Source organism: Rattus rattus, chromosome 3, assembly GCF_011064425.1.
Source record: "Rattus rattus isolate New Zealand chromosome 3, Rrattus_CSIRO_v1, whole genome shotgun sequence".
NCBI classification, from domain to species: Eukaryota; Metazoa; Chordata; class Mammalia; order Rodentia; family Muridae; genus Rattus; species Rattus rattus.
In genome coordinates, this window is record NC_046156.1 from 169697822 (window position 1) to 169715193 (window position 17372).

General features: G+C 41.7%; 1 long non-coding RNA gene across 1 annotated transcript; it reads left to right on the forward strand.

Moving 5' to 3' along the window:
* Positions 1–253: 253 nt before the first annotated feature.
* LOC116895613 lies at positions 254–9878 on the forward strand. The gene is made up of 2 exons (XR_004387295.1): positions 254–362; positions 9598–9878. It is a non-coding gene; the product is annotated as an uncharacterized LOC116895613 (long non-coding RNA).
* Positions 9879–17372: the final 7494 nt, after the last annotated feature.

Here is a 17372-nt window from a genome sequence, read left to right on the forward strand (position 1 = left end):
AGGCAAGCGGGCCAAATAGGGGAGACCCCAGACAGCTGGCCAGGAAGACACCAGAGTTAAGAGCCAGTCAGAGGCTCCTAGGAGCAATCTCCCCTACACAGGATGAAATGTACTCACAAATAGGGAGTTATGACCAGAGGGGACCCTACTCAGAATCTTTCTTAGCTCCTCTCAGACCCCAACGTACACTATTCTGTCAAGACTCCCCACCCACTAGCAACCGCTGGGCTCTTCTTCCAGTGCAGGCTATGATTTCTCCTTAACAACTAATAAGCAATTTTTCTTTGCCAAGTCACACAGGAAATGATCCAAGCTAATCTGCTATCTTGACCCTGGACAAGTCTCTTCTTCTGCAGGATGGGGTAAGTGGATCAAATGCCCGGGAGGCCTTCTGTGGCTGCAGGTCAGCGCCTGCTTTCTCCTTTTCAAAACCCATCTCTCTCAGTTCCCTTCCACCAGCAGTGCATTAGCAACATAAAGAAAGATTGCAGCCCAAACAGGGCAAGCCTTGAGGCACATGCAGTTTACCAACACAGGATGCCCCAGTGTGTTTGTGTTGTGTGTGCGTGGGGGGGGAGGCAGTGGGGGGGAGGTCCATTCAAATTCTCTGTTTCTCCTCAGTGCTCCCGAGAATGCCACAAATCAGGAGTCGCTAGGCATCTTGAGAATTTTCCAGGATAACCCAGCCAAAATTCTTTACCTCTGGGTTGAAACAGACCCCTTACTCCATTCAGAAGGAATTTGGCCTCCTATATGGAGGTCTCTTTGGCTGACAGCCAATCACTGCCTTCAACAAGATGTCTGGATACTAGGTAATCTTGCATTAGGCCAGGGTAGCCATACCATCCCCCAGGGCCCCAAAATGCAAGGCCTGAGATGAAAGGTCCAAAGGACTTCACAGTGGGAAACATAGCTGTCAAGACTTTCTGAGGGACACGGGTTCCTGCTTTTTCTAGTGGAAATTTACAAACTTACTGTCTTAAAACAACACAGATTTGTCTTAAGTTCTGGAGATCTGCAGCAGAATTCACTGGGCTGAAATCAGGGAGCTGCATTCCTTTCTGGCTGTCTTAAAATCTATTTTCTGGCCTCTTTCAGCTTCAAGCTCCTGGAATTCTCTAGCTCCTAGCTCTTCTTTCCTATCTTTCAAGCCAGCAATGGCTGGTTGACTCTTATCCATGTAATGTTTCGCTGAGCCGCTTCTATTTCCCTCCTCCTCTGCGTTTCCAAGAACGCCGGGTACTACCCTCATCACCTGCATGCAGCCTTAAGCTCTCCTTGATATGTAGTATAGCCCTAATGTAGTAGCTATGACCTAGTATGTCATGATAAGAAAGACAGAGAACTGAGTCGCCCAGCCTCATTCCTATCATGTACAGGAGGTTCACATCCTGAGCCAAAACGGATGAAATTTAGTAAGCACCATTGCCCGCCAGATATGCATTTATGAGGTCATTAAAAAACACTTGGAACTGACCTCTTTGTGTGCATATTTTTTTAATTCTCTCTGTCTCTGTCTCTGTCTCTGTCTCTCTCTGTACACACACACACACACACACACACACACACACATACACATACACACACACCCCACATAATACATACACACATACTTTTAACTCCTCTCTCTTCTTTCTTTTTTTTTTCTTTCCTTTTTTTTTTTTTAAGAGCAACCAGATGTTTTCTGAAGACCAAAAATCTACTCCAGCTCCCATGCCCTGGATAATTGGACTAAAGATTTGCTTCTTAAATGAGAAGTCAAAGCACCCTTGCATGCTTTTGAGCCCTACCTAGGTCAAGGCAGAGCCACGGAATTCTGGCTTTGCAGATTAACTTCTTCAACTCTATGGATTCTTCTCCCCATGTATTTTTCAAGACCATGCTAAGTCTGAATGTGGACAGGATCCCTCCGAGGTCCCCCATTTCTAGAGTAGTAGTATTGGAAGGTACTGTGAACATGTGTTTGATGAGGCCTTGGATAAGATCGTTGGGTCAGTGGGGATAGGGTATCAAAGTGTGTCAGTCTTTCTGTTTCTTAGCGTGTTGTATGATCCATTTGTTCAGACATGAGCTTTTGACTCTGCCATCTGGTGACCTTACAACAGGTCCAAAGGTATGGACTGTGGTCCCTACCATGAAGTCATGGGCTGAAATCTCAAATCCGGCCTTTCTCTTGATAATTTTTAGCTGTCCCAGGGAGTCCACTGCAGTAAGATAACTAAGGCAGATCACCAATTAGCAACATCACTCATTTAGAAGTCATCCGAGACTAAAACCTTCACATACAAAACCCCACTAAAGTCTTGTACTTTGTCAGCGCATCCAACCCTTTGTAGTCAGGTCTAGACTTCCTACCTTCGCCTCTTCATCTTAGGCTTTCTAACGGCCATAAGCTCTGTCTGGCTCGTTTCCCTTTTTGCCCAATGATACACGATGTCCTACTTCTTTTAAAAAGTACTTTCAGGATTTCACATTTTCCTCATCAAAATACACCTGTGATCCTCCCCAACTGCTGAGTTCCTCTGCCCTTTGTTAAAGAGTCTCATCATTGCCTGCAACGGAGCAATCAGCAGTCCGTTTCTCCAGCCTTCACCACGTGACTCAGAACAAGCTTGTCTTCTGTTAACAATTCTGTCACCGAGTTCTTCCCACTCTTTCCAGCTGAAGTTTGAAGTTTTTTCAAAGAAAAAGCCCTATTGGGCCCCAACTTCTCCCCTGCTCAGTGGTGACTTATATTCAAGTTTTTCATTGCTGCAGACTACTTTAAAAGGGCAACTACCTTTCATCACCACTCTAGGGAAGAGAACTCTGAATCACTATATGGGCTTTAGACATCCACTGAAGGAAAATTTCAAAATCACGTGAGGTCCCAGAGTAGAATGTCCGCTTAGGGTAGAGAGCATCCATTGACGCTGACCATTCTTGGTGTTATGCTAACAACTCTACCTACATTGCCCTGTCTAATCACCACAAAAGCCCTACTAGGTGAGTATTATAAGAACCCTCATGTTGCAGGGAAACAGATATTGAATTGTTAAGTCACTTGCCTTTATGGCTATGAAATAAACATCCAGGGGAAAGAGTGAAGTCAAGACATTGAGAGGCTTAACCAGGTCACTATGCAGAACCAATGGCAGCTCCATCTTTACTAAGTAAAATGGTGTCTTGGAGTGTCCTCACTCTATGGGTAGAGAAAGTAGGAATGCTAAGACATCTTCAGAGTACCTTGAGTAGTATCTTAGTTTGCTTTCTATTGAAAAAAATGAGAGAAGAATGAGTTTGAGTTTGTTGTTGTTCTTGTTCTTGTTTTGGCTAACACATCACAATCATGTCCAGTATCGAGAGAAGTCAGGAGGAAAATAACAAGGCAGGAACCTAGAAGCAGAACCTAAAGCAGAGCCCATTGAAGAAAGTTGCTCTCTGGCCCTAACTCATGGCTTCCTGATCTTGCTTTTCCATACATCCACGAGGTCTCCTGAAGAACAGCATCCCCACCATGAGCTAGCTGGGCCCTCTCACACATTCTCAATCGAGAATATGTCCCACATACCTACCATCAAGCCATTGAATACATGCATATATCTTTTCAATTGAGGTTCACTTTTCCCAGATAAATCCAGCTTGTGTCAAGTGGACAGGTAGTTAATTCATTGTCTTAAAGTATTTTCAATATAAGCGTATAAATTATGACAAAAAACTTAGGGTACCTTTCAAAAGCCCCCTCTGTTCACACTTTCTAATAGTTATATGATATGGCTGAAGGACAAGAAAATTAGCTCACTCTATCTTTCAGATTTGTCATGGTCCTTAACACTGGAAAGGCAAAGGAAACTGATATACAAACACACACATGCACACTCGCGTGTATGTGTACGAATGCTTGCACACACACACACACACACACACACACACACACACACACACACACACATACACACATCATTAGCAGCAGCAGCAGCAGCACCACAACGTGGCCCTTAAGTATTGCAAATGATTATGCCACAAGACACTTCACATCTGCCAACACCACCAGCACTGTCTCAAACACTGTTTTCTTTTTAAACCTCTCTATAGTCCTTGGAAGGAGGTGGGGAATTGATCTTTGTAACCTTCAGGAATGTCAATTCACTTTTTTTCCTTCGACTAATTTTTTTGGAACAGGTAAGTGGGTCAATAACCAACAGAAACCATTCTGCACACTCCCAATGCCAGAGAGTTTGTATTCCCAAATCAGCTTTAAAACCCTATAATCTATCTGTTACAGGTTATATAAAGCTTCTGGTCTTCCCAGTTGAACGGTGCCATTGGGAATGGATCATCCTTTTGATGCTACAATTAATCAGCCTAATTGATGAATCAATGCCATAGCAACGCCCTTTTGAAAGGCATGGCTAAAAAGGCTATGGGACCCTGATTAATGAGACTTACTGTTGGCTTCAGGAAGCAGCACACTTCAAATAGAATGCGCAGCTCCAGGTACCTGTGGTATATTGAAGCCAGTGTCTACTTGCACATCATCAAGACTAATCAAAATAAACTGTAGTTAGGAGGCTGGTCAGGTGATAATGCCTGCAGAAAAAATGTTTTAGTAAGGATTACTGTTGCTGTGATAAAAAAAAAAAAAAAACAAACACGCCATGATCAAGGCAACTTGGGGAAGAAAGCATTTGTTTGGCTTATACTTCAACATCACCGTTCATCATCAAAGGAAGTTAGGACAGGAACCTAGAGGTAGGAGCTGATGCAGAGGCCATGACAGGAGGGGATCTGCTTACTGGCTTGCTCCTCATAATTTGCTCAACCTGCCTCCTCCTCCCCCTTCTTTTGGAAAGGATGGGTTTACGTTGGCTCACATTTGAGGCAACTGTCCATCAATGAAATTTTTATATCAAATTATAACAGGTACATTCTGTGATACATTTGAATAAAATAAATAAAATGAGGATATTCAGAAATGGTACAAATACAGGAAACACTTGTGGAAACACAGGAAACAAATAAAAGAACACACTTGTGATGATTAATCTTTAATGTCTACTTGGTAGAATTTAAAATGACCGTAGAAACCACTGGTGTATTTATGAAGATGATTCTACAAAGGTTTAATTAATCAACCTGGTTTCTATAAAAAAATAAATAAATAAAAATAATCACATGTATCAGTTGTCACATCAAGCCCAGGGTCCTTCACACAATGGACTGTGCCCCCCCATATCAGTTACTAAGTAAATGCCCTACAGGCTTGCCTACAGCTGGATCTGTAGGGCACTTTCTCAGGTGACGCTCCCTCCTCTCCAATGACTCCAGCTTGTGTCAAGCTGATACAAACCAAGACAGCACAGAGATCAGTCAGAAGGCCAAGGAAGGAAGACAAGGGGAAACCTGTGGGAAAGGGTCAGAGTCTGGGCGATGTGAATGAGGCAGCTGTCCCAACACAATGCAGGGTATCAGGAAGTGAAACAGAGTGAGGAGAGCATCCATCAGAGGGATGTCTGGAGCAGGGGGAGATAGGTCGGGTCATGGTGACAACTGATAACTGTGATTAGTTACATACAGGGAGACGGATGAAGTAAGAATATATAATAGGAATGGTAGAAACCAACTTTCTCCTGGACAGTGAAAAGAAGTAGAATATGAACAGAGGGAAAAGAGAAATGAGCCCTGAAATGGAAACACAGGTGCTGATATGGGCTAGTAAATAATACGTGCATATAAATGCACATGGAAATAAAAACAGGGGTGTGCATAGTGTTACATGCATGTGTGTATGCACAAGAATATTCCCTAAGCCTGTCTACTTAAGGTCATCAGAGTGATGAGTACACGGGATCACAGATCCTAACTACCATTCTCTTCTGAAAGGACTGGTGCTTCTTGGAGAGGTGTCAAACACTGAGTCTTAGAAAATGAATGAGCCTGCTCAAAAGCCCAAGAATCTTTCCTGAAGATGAGATGATCTCAGGGCAGAGGAGCCAGTATGAAAGAGATGCCATTTGCCAAGCATTAGAAAGTTTCAGGAGAAAATTCGTAGTAGCGACAAAGAGGGAACCATATAATAAAAACGTTGCTCACGGTCCATACTGATCCAAGTACATGAGTGAACAGAAAAGCTGTTGACGATTGGAAACGTCACATGATATTAAGATATATCCTTTCAGATATTTATTAATTAACTAGGCCATGTGCATACTGTAGGACATAGAAGTCTAGAAGACATGGCTCCAGTATGTTATCATAAACGTGGTCAGGAATGCAGGGAGTTGAAGCAGCATTCTACCTGCAGGATTGCCCTGAGGAGAGATCAGAATCAGGAACATACTCTCACTACCAAAGACACATAACCCAAACAGGGAGGAAACATTAAATGTACCAAAATCGCAGGACATTGCACAAAATGGAATTTCTCTTTAAAGGCCATAGAAGCCAAAGAAAAGATTGGAAACTCAAAAGGAATTTTCCAGATGGAAGAAGATAAGAGATTGGACAACTAACTGTCACCCTTAACTATGAATTAGGTGCTCTTGTCACAAAGACCATTCTTGGGACAATTAGTGAAACTTGTAAAGAGACTAAGAGGACGGAGGACAGGGTGAGAGTTGCATCACCATTAAATTCCTGCTTGTGATAAACTGGATTATGGAGGAATATCCTTGTTGATTTCTGACTTGCATTAAGACATTTGGGAAACGCTGGGGTGTTTAGTTGACAGCACACTCTCAGATTGGCTCAGAGCACAAAGGCTTCTTTCTCCATTTGATCCCAAGCTTTCTGCAATCTTGAGACAATACCAGATTTCTCACTTTTTGTAACAATCTACCACTTGATGACAGTGGCACAGAGATAGCATTAGAGAGCACTGTTCATGTAGACGTTCTGGAAAGTAGCATCCACATCTACATCAACATATGGCAATCTCTAGGCTGGGAACCAGAAACATCATCACCAGACTGCCCTGTGCTGGTCTTGAGCCTAATGACCCCTTCCCTTCGTTCTGCCATAAATATTAAGCATTGCATTACAAAGTGAAGAATACATATACTGCTGCAAAAGAGAAAGAGGAGTAAGGTGAAATGTGTTGGAAGCTTTGGAGTGCTACTGTCATAGCAAAACCCTTTCATTCATTACTGCATTTTATTTACTGCTTCCAGTGTCCAAACATCAAGGATACAGGAACATATAGCAAAGACTTTTAAATTATGCTTACATATGTACTTGTTTGGGGATGTGGAAGACAGAAGAATAAAGAGTAAACATTATAATGTGTAAAGCAGTAGTAACATCCAATGGATATCAATACCAAGGCTAAACATTATACAAAGAATGATTGAGAGAATGCATTTGCATTTTGCTTAAGAGGGCCAAGAATGTCCTCTCTAATAAGATATGAGCAGAAACCTAAAGGAAATAATAATCTGAATTAAATAGGGATCTTAGGCTGAGGAAACTGTAGCATCAATGTAGGGAGAAGCTTGGATACTGTAAAGAAAAGCAACAGTTGGTGTGGCTACTCTGCTTGAGCAGGGAGGCAGCAGAACAGGAAGGTCATGGAGACTTTGAAGTTTACCTTGAGCACACATGAACACCATTGAGAGATTTATAACACGTGAAGAATGGATTTTTGATCTAAATGAATATGAGATGGAAGGGAAACCAAGAAGTCAGGGGTGATTGTAAGGTTTAGAGTTATCAGTAATGGAGATGAGAAAGACAGGAGGTGTGAGATGTTTGATGGATTAGGGAACATAAAAAGTTCAAGGTAAGTCTCAGCCATCTGTAAAGAAACATCAGTTGGCCTGGTGGATGTTCATAATGGTTCTCAGAGGAAGTTCTGGATTTGAGGAACATATTTGAAAATCATAGTGGGAATGTGGGCAATTCTGATATCTGTGAATAGTAGTGAAATTTCCAAATGAGTTGAGCTAACAAAAAATTAGGACATGTGGTGACTGACCCAGAAGTACTTTCTTATTTTCTAACTTACTTTTCAGGGTTTTTTTTTTTTGTGTGTGTGTGTGTGTGTGTGTGTGTGTGTGTGTGTGTGTGTGTGTGTGTGTAAAATGTTTAGCATGCTTACCATCATGTTCTCCACATATATGATTTCAAAATCTAGAACTGCAAATACTACAAAAAGAAACACATACAATAGTGTCTTTCTGCAATTGCATTAATTTGCTTAATGTGATTACCTCCCGTTGCATCCACTTTCCTGCAAATAGTATGACTTTGTTCTCATTTGAAATGCTGAGAAATTAAAAGAATGGTAATGAAGACTGCAGATTGGCCAACGAGATCGGTAGGGGATTAGTGTACCCTTGTCAAGAGTTAGAGGACTTTCTAACTCATCAGCTCTAACAGATAGGCAAAATAGAAGAACCCTCCCTCTCAACACCCAGAACCACGACTGACAAAAATGGAAACTACACCAGAGATTTTTTTTTCATTTAAGAAACAGTAAGTTCACCCACCAGTAAATGTAGCACAGTCAGTGTCTCAGAAATCCAAACAGATGAGAAACTCCATCACAGAGGGGTGGAGTGTAGGACGTAATGGAAGTGCCTAGAAGGTCTCAGCCCTACTTTACTGCACTTTTAATGTTCTCTCAACATGTTGCACTGAACCAGAAGCCTTGGTACCATGGGACCGTGAGCAGAGTCCTCAGAAGAGGGACCAGCTGAGGATCAGAACATCTTGTCCTGGTCCTGGAGAGTCGCTCCCTGGTATTACTGGATTTTGATATTCCCCTGGGATCCCTGAGAACAGAATGTTAATTGTGTCCCCAAGAAAGTTGAAAGCTTAGGCAGCAATAATAAGTTTAGTAAATATCCACTTTGTAGATAATATGATTCGAGCAAATTGTCAGCCTAAGAAACACTAACCCTAAAGTACACAACTTTATATGTGTTGAAAATACGTGTATAGACCTGTGAGGCGAGGATCACAACATTGATGTGGTTCAAGTAATAATAAAAATATATGCATCGAGCCGGCTCTTTCCTTGATGGCGTCTTTGGAAGATGTTCCCTCCTGTTTCTAATTAAATCATCCCTAACTTCACACAGCTACTGTTCTGCTTCCTGTCACAAACACTTATTTTCTGGCGCATTTGCAGAATTCTGTATGGATGCATTCCTCCTAAGTCCTCCGTCTTATTTGTCTCATCTCACTGGGCATTCTCTTTGAGATGCATAGATGCTGTGTGTTTCCATAGCTCTTTCTAATTCCCAAGTTGCATCCTATTATATGGCTGCATCACAATGAGTCAACTGATTCTCCTTAACACTAAATATAGAAAGGATGAAAATGGGCCCTAATAGCAGAGGCATTTGTGCTACTGCTATGTGTTGGAGATCTTCCCCTAGAACTGAGGATGCGTCTGCCACAAGCACCGAGAAGAATAAGTTTCCATAAACAGTATTTTTCTTCTCTGAATAGTATAGTAAACAATAAACCTTGAAAATAACCCTAGATTAAGACTAAAGATTTCTTTATGTTTTTTGATGAATTTCAACATTGTTTGCCCACACTGCTGGAGAGCAATGTGATTCATCTCCATGGCCATGAGACAAGCATTTGTGACGCTTTAATTTTTTTCCACAGCACAGAAAGGCAGCATCCTTTCATGAGTCCCATGAGACAACTGTGGAGGACCAAGAGCTAACATCTTTATCCATCTTGAAGCCCGATCGATGGCCCGCCTGGCAGCTGGGGACCTCCTTTGTTGTATCATACCACCCTGTCTGTTGCTGATAACACTCAACTATCAGTTATTTGTTTTGCTGTCACATAAAATCTGGACGGGGTCACCTGAGAGGCCACTGGATCAAAGAGTTGTATTGACTCAGCTATGGCTTCCTAGAGTAAAGCTGTATCTATGATCAAATTAATGTGATGTTACTCATCTTTAAGGGGGAGAGGGTTCATCTTTCTATGAATAGACTTGTAGTGCCTTTGAAACTGGGTGTGAGAGAATCAGGAGTGCAGTTACGTCAACAGAACACAGACTCGTGTGTGAGAGTTGGGAAGCTCTTGCTAACTCACTTGATAGTGAGTTTGAAAGAGGGCAGCTGAGGCACATTTCATGCAGAACGATTCGTGTTCATTAGGTGGCTTTGATTGGTTTCCCACTGATTATAGACAGTGGGTGTAGAGACTATGTTTTATTCATTTCTGCATATCATTCAAAGATGAGCCTGCTAAATATTTGATCAGAGGATGGGTATATGGATGGATAACTTAGCAAGGAACAGTATGAGAGATGTTTGAGGCCCTCAGACAAAAGAAAAAAAATGGATTCCTCTCCTAACCCCCACCTGACCTTGGAAGACAAATTCTGGCTTCAGTATTAGACTCTTCCCTCTTCCTTTGCCCAAAGAAATAAAGATTCTCCTTTAGAGATTTACTGAGAACAAACGTAGCTGGTCATATAAGTATGTATGTGTACTTACATATATACACATGTACTATATGTAATATGTACTCAATCAGTAGATGGAGCAGTGGTCTATTCAAAGGGCCACCATAGTGTCATTTCTCCATATGGTCTGACATGTATCCTCAGAACACAAGCAAAAAAGAGAAATCAAGAAATCAACAGTTGTTTCTCCACTAGTGAGGTTTGGAAACTGAGGCCCATCACAAGTCCACCAATGTTTCCTCGGAGACCGGATGGTGTTTATTATTTATGTCACAATGTTTCCTTGTGAGTACTAGTATATATTATGTACACTCTTAAAATGAGCATCAATCTTAAGACTTAAGAGCATATTATCTTAAGATAATATGTTGTCGAAATCCCACACTACAGCAATTTAAAGGACTTCAGCAATCTTTCCCACTAATAACACCAGATGTTTCTTAGACTGCTAAAGATATGTGGCTTCATTAAGATATTGTGAAGAACAATACCAACCAACCAGAGCTTCCAGGGACTAAGCCACTACTCAAAGACTATACATGGACTGACCTTGGACTCTGACCTCATAGGTAGCAATGAATAGCCTAGTAAGAGCGTCAGTGGAAGGGGAAGCCCTTGGTCCTGCTAAGACTGAACCCCCAGTGAACGTAATTGTTGGGAGGAGGGTGGTAATGGGGGGAGGTTGGGGAGGGGAACACCCATACAGAAGGGGAGGGGGAGGGGCTAGGGGGATGTTGGCCCAGAAACCAGGAAAGGGAATAACATTCGAAATGTAAATAAGAAATACTCAAGTTAATAAAGAAAAAAAAGGGGGGAACAAAAATATTCATAGGAGGGGATATGGAGACAAAGTTTGGAGCAGAGACTGACTGAATGGCCATTCGGAATCTGCCCCACCTGAGGATCCAGCCCATATACATACAGCCACCAAACCCAGACTATTGCTGATGCCAGTAAGTGCATGCTGACAGGAGCCTGATATAGCTGTCATCTGAGAGGCTCTGCCAAAACATGACAACTACAGAGGGGAATGCTTGCAGCCAACCACTGAACTGAGAACGGGGTCCCCAATGGAGGAATTAGAGAAAGGATTGAAGGAGATGAAGGGGTTTGCAACCCCATAAGAACAACAATACCAACCAACCAGAGCTCCCAGGGACAAAACCACCATTTGAAGAGTACACATGGACAGACTCATGGCTCCAGCTGCATATGTAGCAGAGGATGGCCTTGTTGGGCACCAATGGGAGGAGAAGCCCTTGGTTCTGCCAATGCTTGACACCCCCCAGTGCAGGAGAATGTCAGGGTGGGGAGGTTGGAGGGTGGGTGGTTGGGAATGGGGAAGACCCTTATAGAAGTAGGGGGAGGCGGGATGGGCTAAGGGGCTTATGGACAGGAAACCGGGAAAGGGGATAACATTTGAAATGTAAATAAAAATATCCAATAAAAAAAGTGAAGGTGAAGGGTTGGGGATTTAGCTCAGTGGTAGAGCGCTTGCCTAGCAAGCGCAAAGCCCTGGGTTCAGTCCCCAGCTCCGAAAAAAAAAAAAAAAAAGTGAAGGTGAAAAAAAATTAAGAAGAGTTGACAAACAAAAAAAAAAGATATTGTGAAGAGATTCCCCAACCTTGTCTAGACGGTATATAATATCTACAAAGGGCATATGAATCTTGAACCTTGGCAGAGGAACAGAAGTACAGTTTTGCCTTCCTGTGTAAACAAGACAATGCAGATAGTGACATTGGATAAAGAAATAAAATGAGGGCTACTGTGACCCAGCTACTGTCAAAAGAAACTTTATAGATTACAATGCAGATGAGAGCATGGGCTTCAAACGTGTCACTGATCTGTCATGGAGAGAGCAGTCAAGAACCGGAGCTGGCCATAGTGGCTAGGGGTTCACAAGAAAGGCTATAGGAGAGGAAGAACCTGCCAAGAAAGAAAGTAGGTAGAGAGTTCTAGAAATTTATAGAGGATTCATCTCCATTCCTTTTATTGAATCCTAATCATCCTATGCGTGGAGTAAAATTTCCTGAAGCAAGACAAGAAATAACATGTTCAAACTAACAGTGCCAGCAGTGACACGTAGCTGTGAATAGCTTGCTTTCCCCTGATCAAATTGGAAAACACTTTATAATGTCTACAGTATCAGACAGATATTGCCCTGAGAAGAGGGCAAAATTTGACTTGGTTTCACACAATAAAAAAGCAAGTGATCAAATGACTGGACTGTAAGTTACTAACATGTAATCATAAATTAACCATCCATGCTCATGCAAGCAATCTTAATGAAATTCAGTGGGACACACACACCTACACACACACACACACACACACACACACACACACACAATAGGAAGAGAAATTTAGGGGAGAGAAGAAGGGGCATGAGAGAAGATACTGGGGTGGAATGACTAGAATTTCTTATATGCATGAATAAAACCAGCCAAGGATTTTAAAAGGAATATTAAAAGAATACCAAAGGATCCATTATCCAATAAGGTAAAGTTTACCCTTTGTAACAATAAATTAAAAATATTACTACAAGGAAGTGATTGAATGAGAGAAACAGACCCCAAAACGATGTTGTTGATGATAATTACTAGTAAAGAAGGATATTTTGAGAGTCGAGTGACTACATTATTTAGAAAAAGACAGGAAGTATAGGCTTGATTAGGAAAGACCTGCAAGACGTGAAAAAAAACCAAGTGGAACTTCTAGGAATAAAGAAAACACTGTTGGGGGTTGGGGATTTAGCTCAGTGGTAGAGCACTTGCCTAGCAAGCGCAAGGCCCTGGGTTCGGTTCTCAGCTCTGGGGAAAAAAAAAAAAAAGAAAACACTGTCTATATTACATGGTGTTATTAGTCAATTAGACACTGCAAAACACAGTATTTGAAACAAGAAAAAATATTATATATTATATAAATGTATGATATTATATGTAATTTATCATATATATTATACTATATATAATTACATATTAAATATTGTATATTGTATACTATATATTGTATATCATATATTGTATATTGTATATTACATATTACACAGTATACAATATATATTATGTTTGTTCTCAATGTTTCATTTATATAGAGTATATAGAGGGAGAGAGCAAAAGAATCAAGGGAGGGTTACAGAAATTATTTAACAAAACGTAGGCCAGCATGTTGCTAAATCTGAAAAAGATGTTCAGTAAATTGCAAACTGCAAACGCAGAAATGTATAAACTACCCAAGGCCACGCCACAACTCAAATGCTCAAAACAAACAAGAAATGGGAAATCTAGCATGTAACTAGAAAAATAAGGTAAGGCATTCTACACATAAACAAAGAACAGAACAAGACAAACGTTTCTTCTGAAGCAAAGAAAGCCAGGAGACAGTTGAGCAATATTTCTAAAGTCCTGACAGAGAAGGAAACACTACCAACCTATTACATGCAATCAACAGAAAGCATCAGTGCACTGGAGGCTGAAGCATGACCTCGGCAGATTCATTGTCTGCTGAGGGACTGCTTTCCACCTTACTTACTGTTATTCTCTATTTCCTTCCATAATGAGCTGGGTTCTAGGGTCTCTTCATGCCATTTGGGAAGGTTTGAGCTGGCAACATCCACTTTAGGATTTCAACTTACCGTTTAGAAGGATACCAAAATTTAAGCGTGTTACGAACAGCTTACCAGTTTCTTAAAATTGTACCTATCCACCTGCCATGGTGTAATTCCATTCTTTAGCATTAGCCAAATGCGAATGAAAGCAATTGTGTATCCACCCAAAGATCTAAGCACCATCAGCTCCAGCAGTGTCTCCAGTGATAGCCCTAATTGGACAATAATCGAAACCTGTCAATAGTTGAATGCATAAATAAGCTTTAGACCCATCTTTTAGAGTAATACTCAGCCATAAAGAGGGCAAACCATACTTGGCAGCACAAATAAAACTACTAAGAGCAATGAAGCCAGACCCTCGCCCCCTCACATATAAACGACCATGATATATAGTGTGCAGTTGCACTGGAAACCCTTCTAGGACAAAGAAACTATGGTGACAGAGGCTCACCACAGTGAGCAGGCGAGCAGGAGGCATCAATCACTAAGGGACAAGAGGAAGCTTTCAGATGTGTTGGATTCAGATTCCATGTCTACTACATCAGTTTTAAACATGCATCTAAATTAGAATCTAATGCATAACCTGTCCATTATTTGTCTGTAGATCTCTCATTCCTCTCTGGCTTCAAGCTCTTTGATTCCAACTAGCCATCCAGCCACATCTGATCAAACTTTATTTCATTTTTCTCAGTTGAATATGGTAGAGGCTGGCTGGATTCATCAAGCTCCTGGAACAAGTTATGTGTTTCTCTTATTTCCTCTCACAGAGATATATGGAAGATGAAGTTTGGTGTGAAGTACACTTACTTGAAACCTGGGAAAGAAGTGTAACCTTGAGTAACTACTGAAACAGTAAAAAGAATCTAGGGGTCTCCAATGCAAGCCTGGAGACCTGAGTTTAAACCCTGGAACCCATATAAAGTTGTAAAAGTAGAAATGTTTCTTTCTGTGGCTTAAGAAATGCCTCTGACTGAAAGAAAAAACACAGACTGCTCTTTCAGAGGACCCAGGTCCATAGAAGCTATGACCTTCTAAAATTCCAGTCCTGGGGATTGAACACTCCATTCTGACCTTTGCTAGCTCCAGGGATGTACATGGTACACAGATTTACATGCTAGCAAAACATTCATACAGATAAAGTAATCTTTAATTAATTAATAAGTTGGTCTCTGACCTTCGGTTGTACTCCATGTCATACATGCCTTCCACATAAACCCTTGATGTACACAGTCACACATTCATGCACGCAAACAGAAACTTACAAGCTGTACATGAAAATCAAGCCAGTTAGTTAAGCCATGTTTGACTGATTTAGAACAATAGTCAGATTGACATTTTATTCTGTCCTCAGAATGCTGTGGAAGTAATGAAGACCAGTTTCAATATCTTCGACTGGAACGAGTCCTCATTAGTTCTTTGACTGGGAGTCCTGACTGTTAGGCAGAATGTAGAAGTTTGCTTTCTGCTAATAAGACCTGTGTAAGGCTCTCTATGCAACACTAGCTTCCTATCCATCGAAAATGACAGTTTTCATGTTGTGCAAGGCATGAGGAGGAGACCCAGAGAAGTATTTGAAACAGAACTTCCTTATTACTATAGGGTGCTCTAATTGGAAATGGCTTTCTTATTGTTGATGGATGTTAGTGGTCAGGAAAAAAAAAGGAATGAATGACTCATTTGTGCACTCAAGCTCCATGTACCATTCCAGGTACTATGTCAAGAGCTGGGGATACAAAAATGCATTAGAAATGACTAGAGTGTTCAAGGTGCACCCAGTTTAGAAGAGTTTATTGCTGTGGCTAAGTGAGCAGTAAGCACAATAGTATATGTCCACACAGTGTCCTGTGAGAACACAGAAAGAGTGACCAATTCTCTCTTAGGAACACAGAGAATTACAAAGGCTTCCAAAAACAAAAACAAACAAACAAACAAACAAAAAAACAACTAATGTGTGAGTCGACTCTCCAAGACAAGTCAGTAGGTCAAGGTCAAAGCGTTGGGAACACGTGACTCTGGAGCGCTCAATCCTAAATGAAACATCTCTACCAACCCCTCAAAGGCTATCTGGACATCAAGGAAGATGGGTAGAGATAATGTAAGAGTCAGAAGATGGAGAAGAACGCTGGGACACCCCGTCTCCCCAGACACTGTGGTCTGGGATGTGGCAAGACATCCTCCAACGTCCCCTGAAGGACTCCGGACAGTTCATGCTTACCAGAGCACGGCCCCTCTTCAGTGGAGCGGCCACTGATAAGTCGCGAGTGTTATGTCTGAGACGTGCTCATGTAGGCAATCACAGTTCATCTCAGTGTGGGGCACGAGAGTACGAACAGAGGAAGAAAAGCATCAGTGGGTGAGGATCAGGGAGGGCAGAAGGAAAAGGAGGTGAAGGTGAGCAAAATGTATTACATACATGCATATAATTTTAAAATGAAATGTAAGGCTGAAAATGACTAAAAACATATCTTTAAGAAGGAGAATTTGTTCCCCTCATCTACCTCCCTTACTGCTCCCCTGACATTCCCCTGCACTGGGGTTCCAACCTTGGCAGGACCAAGGGCTTCCCCTTCCCCTGGTGCCCCAACAAGGCTATTCTCTGCTACACATGCAGTTGGAGCCCTGGGTCAGTCCACGTATAGTCTTTCAGTAGTGGGGGGAACACCCATATGGGGGATGGGTTGGGGATGCAGGCTTACGGACAGGAAACCGGGAAAGGGAATACCATTTGAAATGTAAGTAGACAAATATATCTAATAAAAAAATTTTAAAAGAGAGAAAGAAGATTTTTAAAAGTATATACTAGTAATGCTTGAGTCTGCTTTTAGGTTGAAGATTACAATTTAATGCTATATATGTACTCTTGAGAATTAAACAACTAAACTCTGCTGAAACCCCAGTGTAACGGAATGTCAGGGTGGGGAGGCAGGAAGGGGTTGGTGGATGGGTGGGGGACACCCTCATAGAAGAATAGGGAGGGGAGAAGGGATGGAGGTTTTATGGATGGGAAACGGGGAAAGAGGATAACATTTTAAATGTACATTTAAAAAAATCCAAGAAAAAAAAAGTAAGAGAATTTGTGGTTCAGTCATCAGGAATAGTCACGGTATGCCCACCGGAGCAAAGAGAGCATGCGGCAGACAAAGAAAAGGAGACGAGTTGCTGCGAGATGTGGTGTGAGTGACCTCTGAGTTACTATTCCTGTAGCTCAAGGCACTGCACTGACAAGAGAACACACAACACGGTGAGGTCTCTCTGTGTGTTCAGATGGCACATACAAACTCGAGGGGTGTGTGTGTGTGTGTGTGTGTGTGTGTGTGCACGCGCGCATATGTATGTTTATCTATATTCCTA